Genomic DNA, 14,103 nt, shown 5'->3' with positions numbered 1-14,103 from the left:
GCCTCTTCCCATTCTTCACCCCTACCCCCATCCCGCCTAGTCAAAGATGGGCCCGACTCCCCCCAGAAGTCAGAAAATAAATTAGTGTCCAAGCCCCCAACCCCCCTCCCACATCCTCCTGAATCTTCAAATGGATCCCATGTCAGGGCCGGCACCCCAATCCCTGGACCTCACCCCAGTCACATGGCTGGGGCAAAGTCGGCTCAGCACCATTTTGGAAAAGGGCACCAACTGGGCCGGGTATGATGGTGCAGTCAGCCCTGATACGGGATCCATTTGAAGGTTCAGTGGGGGTGGAAGTCCGCATCCTCATTTTTTAATTTTCTGGCTTCTGGGAGGAGGGAGAGGGTATGGAAAGGTGGGGCTGGGACCCTACTTTGACTAGTAAGGGTAGGGATTGGGGGGCCGTGAACCTATCTATGACTTTGGGAGGTGGGGAATGGGGATCTGAAGGGGCCAGGACCCTATTTATTATATTTTACGCTTTGGGAGTGGGGGGCCGGGGCCATGATGGTCTTTTGGGGGGGGCATCATCGCATGCCTACATGTTTAGTTTTTTTACATTTTGTGGGTGTCAGGGCTGCCTTGACTAGCAGCTCCAGGTTGAGACGGGGTCAGTACTGACTCCATTCTACCTCCCTATTTGCCATGACTTTTTTTTTAATCTGGCTCTTTAAATGTTAAGGAGGAAGCCTCAGGACTCGCGTTAGACTCCTTGGCCTCCTGCCTTACATTTATCACTTTTCAAAAAGATGTAGATATTTTATCACAGCTGACCACCTTCTGAGTCAGCAGCGATAAAATATTTGCATAGGATTCCCTATGCATGATCTTCTATGCATGCATTTGTATTATTCATGCAAATCACATGCAAAGAAGGTCATTGTAGTAGGGGAGAGAATCTGAATGGGGAAATGCATCCGTGGCTTAATGCAGAAAATCTGCATTTATCCAGCTAACAGCGGGATATCCTGCCCCATCTCGGAATGTTCTGACTAAGCCATGGGGCAGTCAGATCAGCGTTTGAATGGCTAAATATGGAGCTCATAAGAATTTAAGAACAAAAGAAGTGCCAGGCTGGCTTAGACCAATGGTCCATTAAGCCCAGCATCCTGTCTCCAACAGTGGCCAATCTAGGTCACTTGGAAGTACCCTATAGGAAAGTTAATTCCGTGCTACTCATCAGGGTCGGTGCTAGTCTTTTTGCTGCCCTGTGTGAACAATTATTGTGTCCCCCCCCGCCCCCCCCCCCCACACACACACACATTTTAATTTAGTCTCTGTCTTGGTCCCACCAAAAAAAACCCAGCTCCTTCCAGCAACCTAAACTTTAAAAACTGTCACCCCCCACTACCAGGTCTTCATTCCCTCTCATGGAACCCATGGCTAGTGCAAGAGTGTTAGGTGCCCCCACCCTCTCCACGCACACAGTTAAAAATATGCATTCATAATAAGAGATTTTACAAATGCTCCCATCAACTTTCTACTACCTCCCCGTACCTTTATGATGCACAGAGCCACTGTGACCAGCACCTCCACCCTCCGCCACTGTTGAGGAGGGCAGCAGAGGCAGGGCCAATCACCCCACCTCTTTCCTAACACCCTGTGAGCCGCAGGAGAGGGGGAAGGATCCTTCCTTGACTGCCAGTGATTGTAAGGGCTGCAGGAGGCATGGAAAATGCTCATGTAGCTACCTCCTCCTCTCTGTATGTGCTGTGGGAGGCAGAGGACAGCCCTCCTATGGCAGCTATCTGGGACTCTCCTCGCAGACAAAGGCTCCTTCCACTCAACAGCAAAAATGTATTTTGTTAATTTTGCTCTTCCAGACATGTGACAATCCAAGCAGCCACCAAAACCAGTGAGGCCCTTGCTAAAATATTCTGCCACCTAGGTCCCTGTGGTCTTGTTGGACAGAAACTGGTACTGAAACAGCTGGTTTCTCGGGAGCTGTGGCCCACTGGTACCAGTCAGGTTATCTCATGACCTGAACTGTTGCAGGCTCAAGCTTTTTTTTTCTGCCCCCTTGTTTTCTCCATATATTTTTTCTGGAATGTAATTGGCCACCACCAACATGCTAACACTGACCTCATGCTTTCTGGGAATTTGTGGTCTACTGGTACAAGTCCAACTACCTCATGGACCTCTTAACATTGTTCCTGCCAGTGCCTTCCATATCTGATCCAAGCATGTCCAGATTCCATTACAAGGGTAGCCACCTCCACCTTCATTGGTAGGGTATTCCAGGCCCTGTCAGCTGTCAGAGCAAACTTGTAGCATCTATACAGTCACCAAAATTAGCAAGGCCATTGTCCAAAACATCTGGCCTTGCCACATTAACTGTTGCTTGGATTCTGACCATGGTCTCTACCTGCAGGTTATCTCAGCTTTCTTGGAGGTTGTAAGATGTTAAGTACATGGACTGCTACCCTAACAAAATTCAAGACAAGGATTTTTCTGTTTATCCTTTTATTTTTCATAGAAAATCAGTTCAAGTAGCCCACATCAAGGAACTCTAGCTTGCATAAGAATCATGGTGTTAGGAAGTCAGTTTTTGTTACTGATTTTTTAAAGTTAGGGAGGAGAGAATGCCGATAAAGGAAAACCAATGCCTGCCGCAACTGGACCTATGATCCAGGAGATGCCTGTTGCAATCAAACTCGGTGCACCAGAGCTTTGACAACAAAGGACCAAAGATAAGTGTGCACATCCACAACAAGGAAGCACATACTAGGTCTGGCCAGACTTTCAACATTTTACTGAACACAAAAATAATGCATAAAGGTTTGAATGTGTCGGAGTTTCAAATTAACTAAGTATTTAAAAAAGCCTCTTTGTGAGGTTTTGTCTAAAAACCTATATTTGTTATGTAATCCTTTTTTGGGGAAATTTCTTTACGTGGGCTAGCTCTTCTGTTTTTTTTTTGTTTTTTTTAATTTATAGTTTATTGAATTTCTTTCAAACATTTTACAATGCAAAAAGGAAAAAGAAAATATTGCTTCACATCAATCAAAGGTTTAAGAAAACATACATTTGCCCACTTCATGTCATGTGGATACAATAATCAGCCCACTTTATGGGGAGTATAATAAAGAAAAACTTGTTTCACAAAAAATAATATCTCATATTAATGAGTTCTTTTAGGAGATTGCCTTTTAATTATTCCAGATTCCCCTTTCATGGAGGGGGGTTAAACCGAGGACAGCGGCACGCAGTCGCCGGCGCGCCGAAGCCGCGCGCCAAAGGGGCGCGCCCCTGGGTGATTTTTTTTTTCCTTTTTCTGACTCTTTCATCGTTGGATATTTCCTACATTTGGATGGGAAAGAAAAGAAAAATTAAGATGGCGATATCAACACCTGTAAGAGGAGACGTCACAGGCCCGATGGACCAACATCTTATTCGGAGGGTGAGTCAGAACACTAGAGAAGTCATACCGGACATCTCTTTTTCATCAGGAGCCTCCGGTAGTCCAGCCATTGACCAGTCCCCTAATGTAACTGCTGGGAATAGTGGGGCCAGTGGAGGGTCTGACCCTAGGATTGAGGCATTAACATCGCCGGGACCCAGAGTTCAGATACCAGGACTACAGGAAGGGACTAGAAATAATAATGATAGTGATTTGGGACATGTGTTTCCTAGTGATTTAAATGATGAAGAAGTCCCCCCTGATAACATCACACTGGTGGATGTGTGGAGGGTGGTTTCTAAAATGGAAAGGTTATTATCCCTTTCCATGAGTCAGTCCACCACTACGGCATTGGAAACTAAGAAACAATTGGAGGATCACAATAAAAGAATTGTTTACTTAGAAACTGTGACAGAGTCAAATCTGTCACAAGTTGCAACTCTACAAGCTACCAGTACAGCATGTATAAAGGATTCTTTAATTATGTATAAGAAGTTAGAGGGATATGAGAACATTCTAAGGAGAAATAATTTGAGGTTTCTAAATTTCCCATGTATCAGACTAATATCTGCACAAGAATTATTAAGTAAATATGCTAGGGAAATTTTGGGTATAACCAAGGAATTAACAATGTCTAAAATGTTTTATTTACCTATAAAAAAAAGGGATATCTCAACACCTGAAGGTGGTATTGATGTTTTAGTACCAGCTAGTCCCAATTTAACTGATTTCCTGGAATCATCCAATGATAATATCCAATCAAGAGCCACATTGTTAGTGACTTTTGGTTTGGAAAATGAGAAAAACCTCATTCTCCAGAGATACTTTAGAAATAAAGAAATCTTATTTTGTGGTCAGAAAATTCAAGTGTTTCCGGACGTTTCCAAAGACACTCAAATGAGGCGGAAACAGTTTTTGAATTTGAAACAGAGGGTGGTTGCCTTGGGAGCCACCTTTTTTCTCAAATTCCCCTGCAAATGTTTAGTTACTTATCAGAGTAATAGATTTGTGTTTCTGGAACCACCTCATTTAGAAACATTTCTTGCAGACAAGGGTGGATAGACAAGCTCTTCTGTTTTTTCCCCAATTCTTTTTTCTCACAAGGGAGGATTCTTTCGGAGGAGTTGAAGGATAACCTTCATGGCCCAGGCAAGGGTCTGTATGTGTGTGTGTTTCTCTTGCTCTTTGGGACAGGGTCATGGACAAAGTAGGCAGGACTCGCTGGATGGGTGTTCAAAATAATATTTACTGATATTGACTGGAGGGAAATTAATAAAGGGGCGGATTTTCAGAGCCCTGCTCGCGTAAATCCGCCCAAAACCGGGCGGATTTACGCGAGCAGGGCCCTGCGCGCCGGGAAGCCTATTTTACATAGGCCTCCCGGCGCGCGCAGAGCCCCGGGACTCGCGTAAGTCCCGGGGTTCTCGGGGGGGGCGTGTCGGGGGCGTGTCGGGGGGCGGGCCCGGTCGTCGCGGTGTTTCGGGGGCATGTCGGCAGCGTTTGGGGGGGGGGTACGGGGGCGTGGCTACGGCCCGGGGGCGTGGCCGCGCCCTCCGTACCCGCCCCCAGGTCGCGGCCCGGCGCGCAGGAGGCCCGCTGGCGCGCGGGGATTTACGCCTCCCTCCGGGAGGCGTAAATCCCCCGACAAAGGTAAGGGGGGGTTTAGACAGGGCCGGGCGGGTGGGTTAGGTAGGGGAAGGGAGGGGAAGGTGAGGGGAGGGCAAAGGAAAGTTCCCTCCGAGGGAACGGGGTAGGCTGCCGGCGCCATTTTCCGTACGGAAAACGATTCGCGGCAGGAAAATCGCTCACGGACCCCCGCTGGACACCCAGGAACTTTTGGCCAGCTTGGGGGGGCCTCCTGACCCCCACAAGACTTGTCAAAAGTCCAGCGGGGGTCCGGAACGACCTCCAGCAGTCGAATCGTGTTGGTCTATGGCCGCCGCCATTTTGCGGCAGCCATTTTGCAAAATGGCGCCGGCTGAAGACGACACGATTCAATAGCAGGAGGCCGTTTCGGACCGCCGCTCTACCCCAGGGTAATTTGTGGCATTTGGGGGGGTTCGGGAGGGGGGGGAATTTAATGTAAAGGTCGGGGGTGGGTTTTAGGGTGCCGGTTTTCCTGCGCTTCCCCTTCCCCCGATTTAGCTAAGGACCGCCGCTGGACCCCAGGGTAATTTAAAGCATTTGGGGGGTGGGGGATTTAATTTAAAGGGTCGGGGTGGGTTTTAGGGGGTTTTAATGTGCCGGTTTTCCTGCCCTCCCCCTTCCCCCGATGGACCCCAGGGTAATTTAAAGCATTTGGGGGTGGGTTTTAGGGGGTTTTAATGTGCCGGTTTTCCTGCCCTCCCCCTTCCTCCGATATACGATTTTTGACGATAAATCGGGGGAATTGGTATTGTATCGTGGCCCTAACGGTTTTTGACGATTTAAAATATATCGGACGATATTTTAAATCGTCAAAAAACGATTCACATCCCTATTAAGCATATATTATATTGGGGGGGGGGGTTTTGCCAGCCAATATCTAATTTTTTTCTAATACAATAAAATTGCTAAATCATTTACAGGTTCTTTTATTGCAGAGATCTTAATTATTATCCTCACACAGAACATTTCAAACATTTTATTCCTGCATTCCCTCCATACCCAGCAGGAAAGAGGACTTTCAGGTGTGCCCCCTCAAGAAAACATTGTGGGTACATACTTATCTTCACTCCTTCAGCCCAGGGCACCAAAGCAGGAGGGACTACACTCTGAGAGCAGTTTACACATGGCTTAGAGGGGGTGGAGCTAATGAGTGTTAAATTGGATGTGGGAAATTATCTGCTTATCTACCAGGGAACCAAAGAAGAAGACAACAAAAACGGATGTGCATAAAGAGTAATATCCCACAAGAAGTCAAGTTTCTATAGCTGGTGGCCAGGAAATATCCTTAACAACATAGACTAGAATAACTGCATATACTGGATGAGGCAGATGGTCTTTTTTTTTTTTTTTTTTTACATCTTCTACTGTGTTACTCTATTACAATTGGTATCACATTCTCATTTTTCATGTAAAATAAATCTGTTAGTATAAATGCAACATTTTTATCCGCACTAATGCTGTAAGGCAGTGGTTCTCAAACTTTTTTCTGTCAGGACACACCTGACAGGTGATTTTTACATGTGTGACACACTGAACACATGAATGTCATGGGGCTAAATGTAAACATACATTCTGCATCCTCAGGAACCCCCTCAACCCCCAACAATGGGTGCAGAGCAGATCTAGGGCATTACCCGTACAACTCACCATACAAAAAAGATATTCTGGTTCTGGTGACATCTCAGTAAAAGCAAAACAAACTCCCTTTACTACCAGGCACAATAGCCCTTCTTATGAAAAGACAGTAATTTACCACTAATGCTTGTCCTATTGAGAAAACACAACAAATAAGATTGATACAAATGCCTACATGCTAGTAAAATATCTCACCTCGGTCACACACCCAGAACTGACCTTCACCAAGTACAGAAAGACCACAAATTATAAATATGGAGAGAGAAACTGGAATGGAAAACAAAAAAAGCCACTCTGAATGCAATGCAAACCTGAAGAAATGGAAAGAGAAATATAGCACCTAACAGACTCTCAGGATTTGCAATAATGCACACAAACTAACCTGCACAAAGTTACACCTGTATTATGGAACACACTCAAACAGTAACGACTCTACCTATTAAAAGGCAACACTAGAAATATTAAACCAGGCCCTAAACACAAATACACCTCCTATTAGGAAAACAAAACAAAGCCATGAAATAATTGTAAAACTATACTAATAAATATTACAAAACAGCTGATGAACAGAATAGCATCCAACAATTAAAAACTCATAAAAATTATTAAAAATTGCCCAAATACCAATACAATATTTCAAAACAGCAGACACATCACATTTATTACTTGTATTATGTAAACTGTAAAGATAGAACCTTGTGTTCTGAACAACGGTATATAAGAATTGCATAAATAAATAAATAAATAAAAATAATACCCAATAATTAAAAAGGCAGTCAATCAAGAAAAATAAACTTTAAAAGCCATCTTTACTTACCCTCTCCAGCAACTCTCCTACTCCTTTCCCTTACAGGCCAATAGCACATACCAGAAGCAGCAGTGGCTGCTGAAGTTCTGTCCTCACAGTCTCTTCCTTAAGGTTCACAACCAGTAACATACATACACACACACACACACACACACACACACATACACACACACACCAATTAGACCCTATGACCAGTCTGTGTCTATTACACACCAGTGACTTCCTCCCTAACCAGTCTCTTTCACTCTCTCACACACACCAATTGCCTTCCTGACCAATCTTTCTCTCTCTCCCTCAAACACACCAGTCACCTCCCTGACCAGTCTCTTCCTCACACACACCAATCACCTCCCTGACCAGTATGTCTCCCTCACACACACACACATACGTCACCCTCCCTGACCAGTCTGTCGCTCTCATACACGCACACACCCCAATTACCTCCCTAACCAGTCTCTTTCACTCTCTTTCACTCTCTCACACACACCAGTAACCTTGCTGACCAATCTTTCTCTCTCTCCCTCATACACACACCAGTCATCTCTCTAACTAGTCTCTGTCCTTCAACACACCAGTCACCTCCCTAACCAGTTTCTCTTCCTCACACACACAGTCACTTCCCTGAATAGTCTGTCTCCCTCACACACACACACACACACACACACACACACACACCAGTCACCTCCCTGATCAGTCTATCTCCCTCACACATTTACCAGTCACCTCCCTGACCAGTCTGTCTCATACACACCAGTCACCTTCCTGACCACTCTCCCTCATGCACACCAGTCACCTCCCTGACCAGTGTCTCTTCCTCATATACACAGTCACCTCCCTGACTAGTCTGTCTCCCTCACACACATGCACCAGCCAGCTCCCTGACCAGTCTCTACCTCAATAACACACATGCTTTCTCTTTCTTACACACACATGCTCTCAATCACACGCATGTTCTCTCACTTAAACACATACTGTCAATCACACTTGCACAAACATGCTCGCTTGCATACAGGCTCTCACACACACATGCTCTCTCCCCCTCTGGCTCACTTTCACTCATGACCCCCCTCCCCTCCTTCCCAGCACAAAAGCGGCTGCAGTAGCCTCCTCCTCCAGCCCCAGTGGCCTGAGAACAAAGGATCCATTCAGCTGTGGGATAACTCTGTTCTTTCTCCCATCGCTGATCACTGGATGCGCTTCATTTTGGTCTGGGTCTATGCTGCTGCCATACTTTATACAGCATAGTCTTCTCTTCTTTCCATGCACCCTACTGTATATCACTTCCTGTTTCAGGCCATGGGGGTGGGAAGAAGAAAGGGTCATGCCGCTGATGGTGCCAGCTTCCACTAATGCCTTCAGTTCACTAGTTGGTTTAGAGAGATTCAGATAGTCTTATCTGAACCATTGAGAGATGTTTTTGTGATTGTTGTGTGTGAGTGGATGATATCTATATGTTGAGCAGATTAGATGTAGGGTAAATTATAAATGAATAAAAATGATGATTTTCAGTATTTTAATATTTATTAAAATTCATTAGATATGTTGTATGTACAGATTATACTTTACATACTAAACATATTTGGAAGTAGATGCTATCAAGCATGTGTTTTAATTAAAAAAAATCTTTGTTATATTATATTTTAAGACATTTTTGTGCCAATAAATGTATTATTGTTAAATTGATGTATTGGTGCACTTTAAACATTTGCAAACTATTTTATAGATTATGTTTAAGTATTTTTATTACTTTTTTTTTAATTACATCCACAAAATCTCAGCGGTGGTGAGATCTTATCCACCGCCCAGAAGGTAACACAGAGGATCAATTTACAGAAAAGCATAGAAAAACAAGGAATACCTCTTTACATGCCCTCCTCAATGTAGACACCATCCCATCCCATCTTCCCAGCCTATATCTATACCATCCTTCAACACACTATAAATTTAGTTACCTAATCAGTGAAGCTGCGTCACTCTACAGACAGGTCGTTAATGATCTTACTACGCACTTTATGTGGCAACTATTAAAAAGGTGGGTTTAGGGAGGTCACGTGATGCGATAGCCTGATGAGACGCATTCACCAGAGCTCCAGGTGCTGGCCCGCTAAAACCTAATGATCCAAAGCGTCCAATTAAGCTAAACCCATGGTGTGGAGTGCAGGAGTGCGGCAGAGTAGCCCTGGAACTCGGCGAACCGTTTTTCACCGAGACGGTAATGTCGGCGAAACCGCCCAGAAAGGAGAAAGAAAAAGCAAAGAGTGGGGGGTAGGGGGGGGCCGAGCTCAAAATGGCCAACAGTGGGAAGGTGACTGAAATGGCAGGCTTTGATGAAGCGGCGATCTCTCAGCTGACTGCGGCCGTGGTGGAAGCACTGGAGCCTAATTTCGCCGGTATTGCTGAGAACTTTGCAAATATTAAAGAATCGCTGGGAGATATCGGGCACCGGATTGAGATTGCAGAGGGACGGATAGTGGCAGTGGAGGAGAACCAGCAAGCCAATTGGCGAGAGTAACAGCTTTGGAGACAGCAGTAAGCATGGCGGATAACAAATTAGAAGACTTAGAAAATAGGGCGAGGAGAAACAACTTAAAATTCATGGGATTGCCAGAAGAGATACCGGAGGGAGAGCTGCAGACAATAATAGAATCGTGGCTCCCTGGGGCTTTAAACCTGGAGGTGTTAGCAGGAAAGCTCATTATCGAAAGAGTACACTGGCTGAGACCCAGGAGAGAACATAAGAACATAAGAAAATGCCATACTGGGTCAGACCAAGGGTCCATCAAGCCCAGCATCCTGTTTCCAACAGTGGCCAATCCAGGCCATAAGAACCTGGCAAGTACTAGGGATGTGAATCGTTTTTTGACGATTTAAAATATCGTCTGATATATTTTAAATCGTCAAAAATCGTTAGGGCCACGATACAATACCAATTCCCCCGATTTATCGTTAAAAAATCATAAATCGGGGGAAGGGGGAGGGCAGGAAAACCGGCACACTAAAACCCCTAAAACCCACCCCGACCCTTTAAATTAAATCCCCCACCCTCCCGAACCCCCCCCCCAAATGCTTTAAATTACCTGGGGATCCAGCGGTGGTCCAGAACGGCGGCGGTCCGGAACGGCCCCCTCAATTGAATCCTTTTGTCTTCAGCCGGCGCCATTTTGCAAAATGGCCACCGCAAAATGGCGGCGGCCATAGACAAAAACGATTCGACGCAGGAGGTCGTTCCGGACCCCCGCTGGACTTTTGGCAAGTCTTGTGGGGGTCAGGAGGCCCCCCCAAGCTGGCCAAAAGTTTCTGGGAGTCCAGCGGGGTTCAGGAAGCGATTTCTTGCCGCAAATCGTTTTCCGTACGGAAAATGGCGCCGGCAGGAGATCAACTGCAGGAGGTCGTTCAGCGGGGGTTCCGGACCACCGCTGAACGACCTCCTGCAGTCGATCTCCTGCCGGCGCCATTTTCCGTACGGAAAATGGCGCCGGCAGGAAAACAATTCGCGGCAAACGTACGGAAACGTACGGAAAACGATTCGCGGCAAACGTACGGAAACGTACGGAAAACGTACGGAAAACGATTCGCGGCAAGAAATCACTTCCTGAACCCCGCTGGACTCCCAGAAACTTTTGGCCAGCTTGGGGGGGCCTCCTGACCCCCACAAGACTTGCCAAAAGTCCAGCGGGGGTCCGGAACGACCTCCTGCGTCGAATCGTTTTTGTCTATGGCCGCCGCCATTTTGCGGCGGCCATTTTGCAAAATGGCGCCGGCTGAAGACAAAAGGATTCAATTGAGGGGGCCGTTCCGGACCACCGCTGGATCCCCAGGTAATTTAAAGCATTGGGGGGGGGGGGTTCGGGAGGGTGGGGGATTTAATTTAAAGGGTCGGGGGTGGGTTTTAGGGGGTTGGCTCACGATTTTAACGATTTTTCATGATAGTTTACACACCCAAACGGCAACAATACGATTCCCTCCCCCTCCCAGCCGAAATCGATCGTTAAGACGATTGAGGACACGATTCACATCTCTAGCAAGTACCCAAAAACCAAGTCCATTCCATGCAACCACTGCTAATGGCAGTGGCTATTCTCCAAGTGAACTTAATAGCAGGTAATGGACTTCTCCTCCAAGAACCCATCCAATCCTTTTTTAAACACAGCTATACTAACTGCACGAACCACATTCTCTGGCAACAAATTCCAGAGTTTAATTGTGCGTTGAGTAAAAAAGAACTTTCTCCGATTAGTTTTAAATGTGCCCCATGCTAACTTCATGGAGTGTCCCCTAGTCTTTCTACTATCCGAAAGAGTAAATAACCGATTCACATCTACCCGTTCTAGACCTCTCATGATTTTAAACACCTCTATCATATCCCCCCTCAGTCGTCTCTTCTCCAAGCTAAAAAGTCCTAACCTCTTTAGTCTTTCCTTATAGGGGAGTTGTTCCATTCCCCTTATCATTTTGGTAGCCCTTCTCTGTACCTTCTCCATCGCAATTATATCTTTTTTGAGATGCGGCGACCAGAATTGTACACAGTATTCAAGGTGCGGTCTCACCATGGAGCGATACAGAGGCATTATGACATTTTCCGTTTTATTCATCATTCCTTTTCTAATAATTCCCAACATTCTGTTTGCTTTTTTGACTGCCGCAGCACACTGAACCGACGATTTCAATGTGTTATCCACTATGACACCTAGATCTCTTTCTTGGGTTGTAGCACCTAATATGGAACCCAACATCGTGTAATTATAGCATGGGTTATTTTTCCCTATATGCATCACCTTGCACTTATCCACATTAAATTTCATCTGCCATTTGGATGCCCAATTTTCCAGTCTCACAAGGTCTTCCTGCAATTTATCACAATCTGCTTGTGATTTAACTACTCTGAACAATTTTGTGTCATCTGCAAATTTGATTATCTCACTCGTCGTATTTCTTTCCAGATCATTTATAAATATATTGAACAGTAAGGGTCCCAATACAGATCCCTGAGGCACTCCACTGTCCACTCCCTTCCACTGAGAAAATTGCCCATTTAATCCTACTCTCTGTTTCCTGACTTTTAGCCAGTTTGCAATCCACGAAAGGACATCACCACCTATCCCATGACTTTTTACTTTTCCTAGAAGCCTCTCATGAGGAACTTTGTCAAACGCCTTCTGAAAATCCAAGTATACTATATCTACCGGTTCACCTTTATCCACATGTTTATTAACTCCTTCAAAAAAGTGAAGCAGATTTGTGAGGCAAGACTTGCCCTGGGTAAAGCCATGCTGACTTTGTTCCATTAAACCATGTCTTTCTATATGTTCTGTGATTTTGATGTTTAGAACACTTTCCACTATTTTTCCTGGCACTGAAGTCAGGCTAACCGGTCTGTAGTTTCCCGGATCGCCCCTGGAGCCCTTTTTAAATATTGGGGTTACATTTGCTATCCTCCAGTCTTCAGGTACAATGGATGATTTTAATGATAAGTTACAAATTTTTACTAATAGGTCTGAAATTTCATTTTTTAGTTCCTTCAGAACTCTGGGGTGTATACCATCCGGTCCAGGTGATTTACTACTCTTCAGTTTGTCAATCAGGCCTACCACATCTTCTAGGTTCACCGTGATTTGATTCAGCCCATCTGAATCATTACCCATGAAAACCTTCTCCATTACGGGTACCTCCCCAACATCCTCTTCAGTAAACACCGAAGCAAAGAAATCATTTAATCTTTCCGCGATGGCCTTATCTTCTCTAAGTGCCCCTTTAACCCCTCGATCATCTAACGGTCCAACTGACTCCCTCACAGGCTTTCTGCTTCGGATATATTTAAAAAAGTTTTTACTGTGAGTTTTTGCCTCTACAGCCAACTTCTTTTCAAATTCTCTCTTAGCCTGTCTTATCAATGTCTTACATTTAACTTGCCAATGTTTATGCTTTATCCTATTTTCTTCTGTTGGATCCTTCTTCCAATTTTTGAATGAAGATCTTTTGGCTAAAATAGCTTCTTTCACCTCCCCTTTTAACCATGCCGGTAATCGTTTTGCCTTCTTTCCACCTTTCTTAATGTGTGGAATACATCTGGACTGTAATCACCAGATTCATGAACTGAGCACAACGCTCTACCATATTAACCGCTTACCGAAAGAAAAGGGACCTAAGATATAAAGAACACAAGATTGTACTGTTTCAAGATTTTTCAGCCACAGTGGCAGCCAAGCGCAGATTGTTTTCCTCGATATGTAATGATCTGTACAATAAAAATATCCAGTTCGCACTCCAGTTCCCAGCTATCTTAAAGGTGTGGTGAGATGGCAAAGTCAGCACCTTTGATATGCCAGATAAGGTGATGGCCTGGCTAGGCACTACTGGGGGCAATTCGTAACTTTATAGGGCCCTGCTAAACTCTGGCGCTCACATACAAAGAAGGAAGGCCCAACTACTTAATGAAGCACCTGGTAAAAAAACAGGGCACTACACAAGCTGAACGGTATGTTTATGATAGTTTGAAGTTTGCTTAATTGCAGAGGAGGACAAAAAATAGGTTGAAATTTCATTTGTCCTCGGGTACATGTTCGCCCTGGTTAATGCCACGACATATCATCAGATCCTAAGAACCAAGTGG

Source organism: Rhinatrema bivittatum, chromosome 14 (genome assembly GCF_901001135.1).
Source record: "Rhinatrema bivittatum chromosome 14, aRhiBiv1.1, whole genome shotgun sequence".
Classification (NCBI taxonomy): Eukaryota; Metazoa; Chordata; class Amphibia; order Gymnophiona; family Rhinatrematidae; genus Rhinatrema; species Rhinatrema bivittatum.
Note: the sequence above shows the minus strand (reverse complement) of the source record.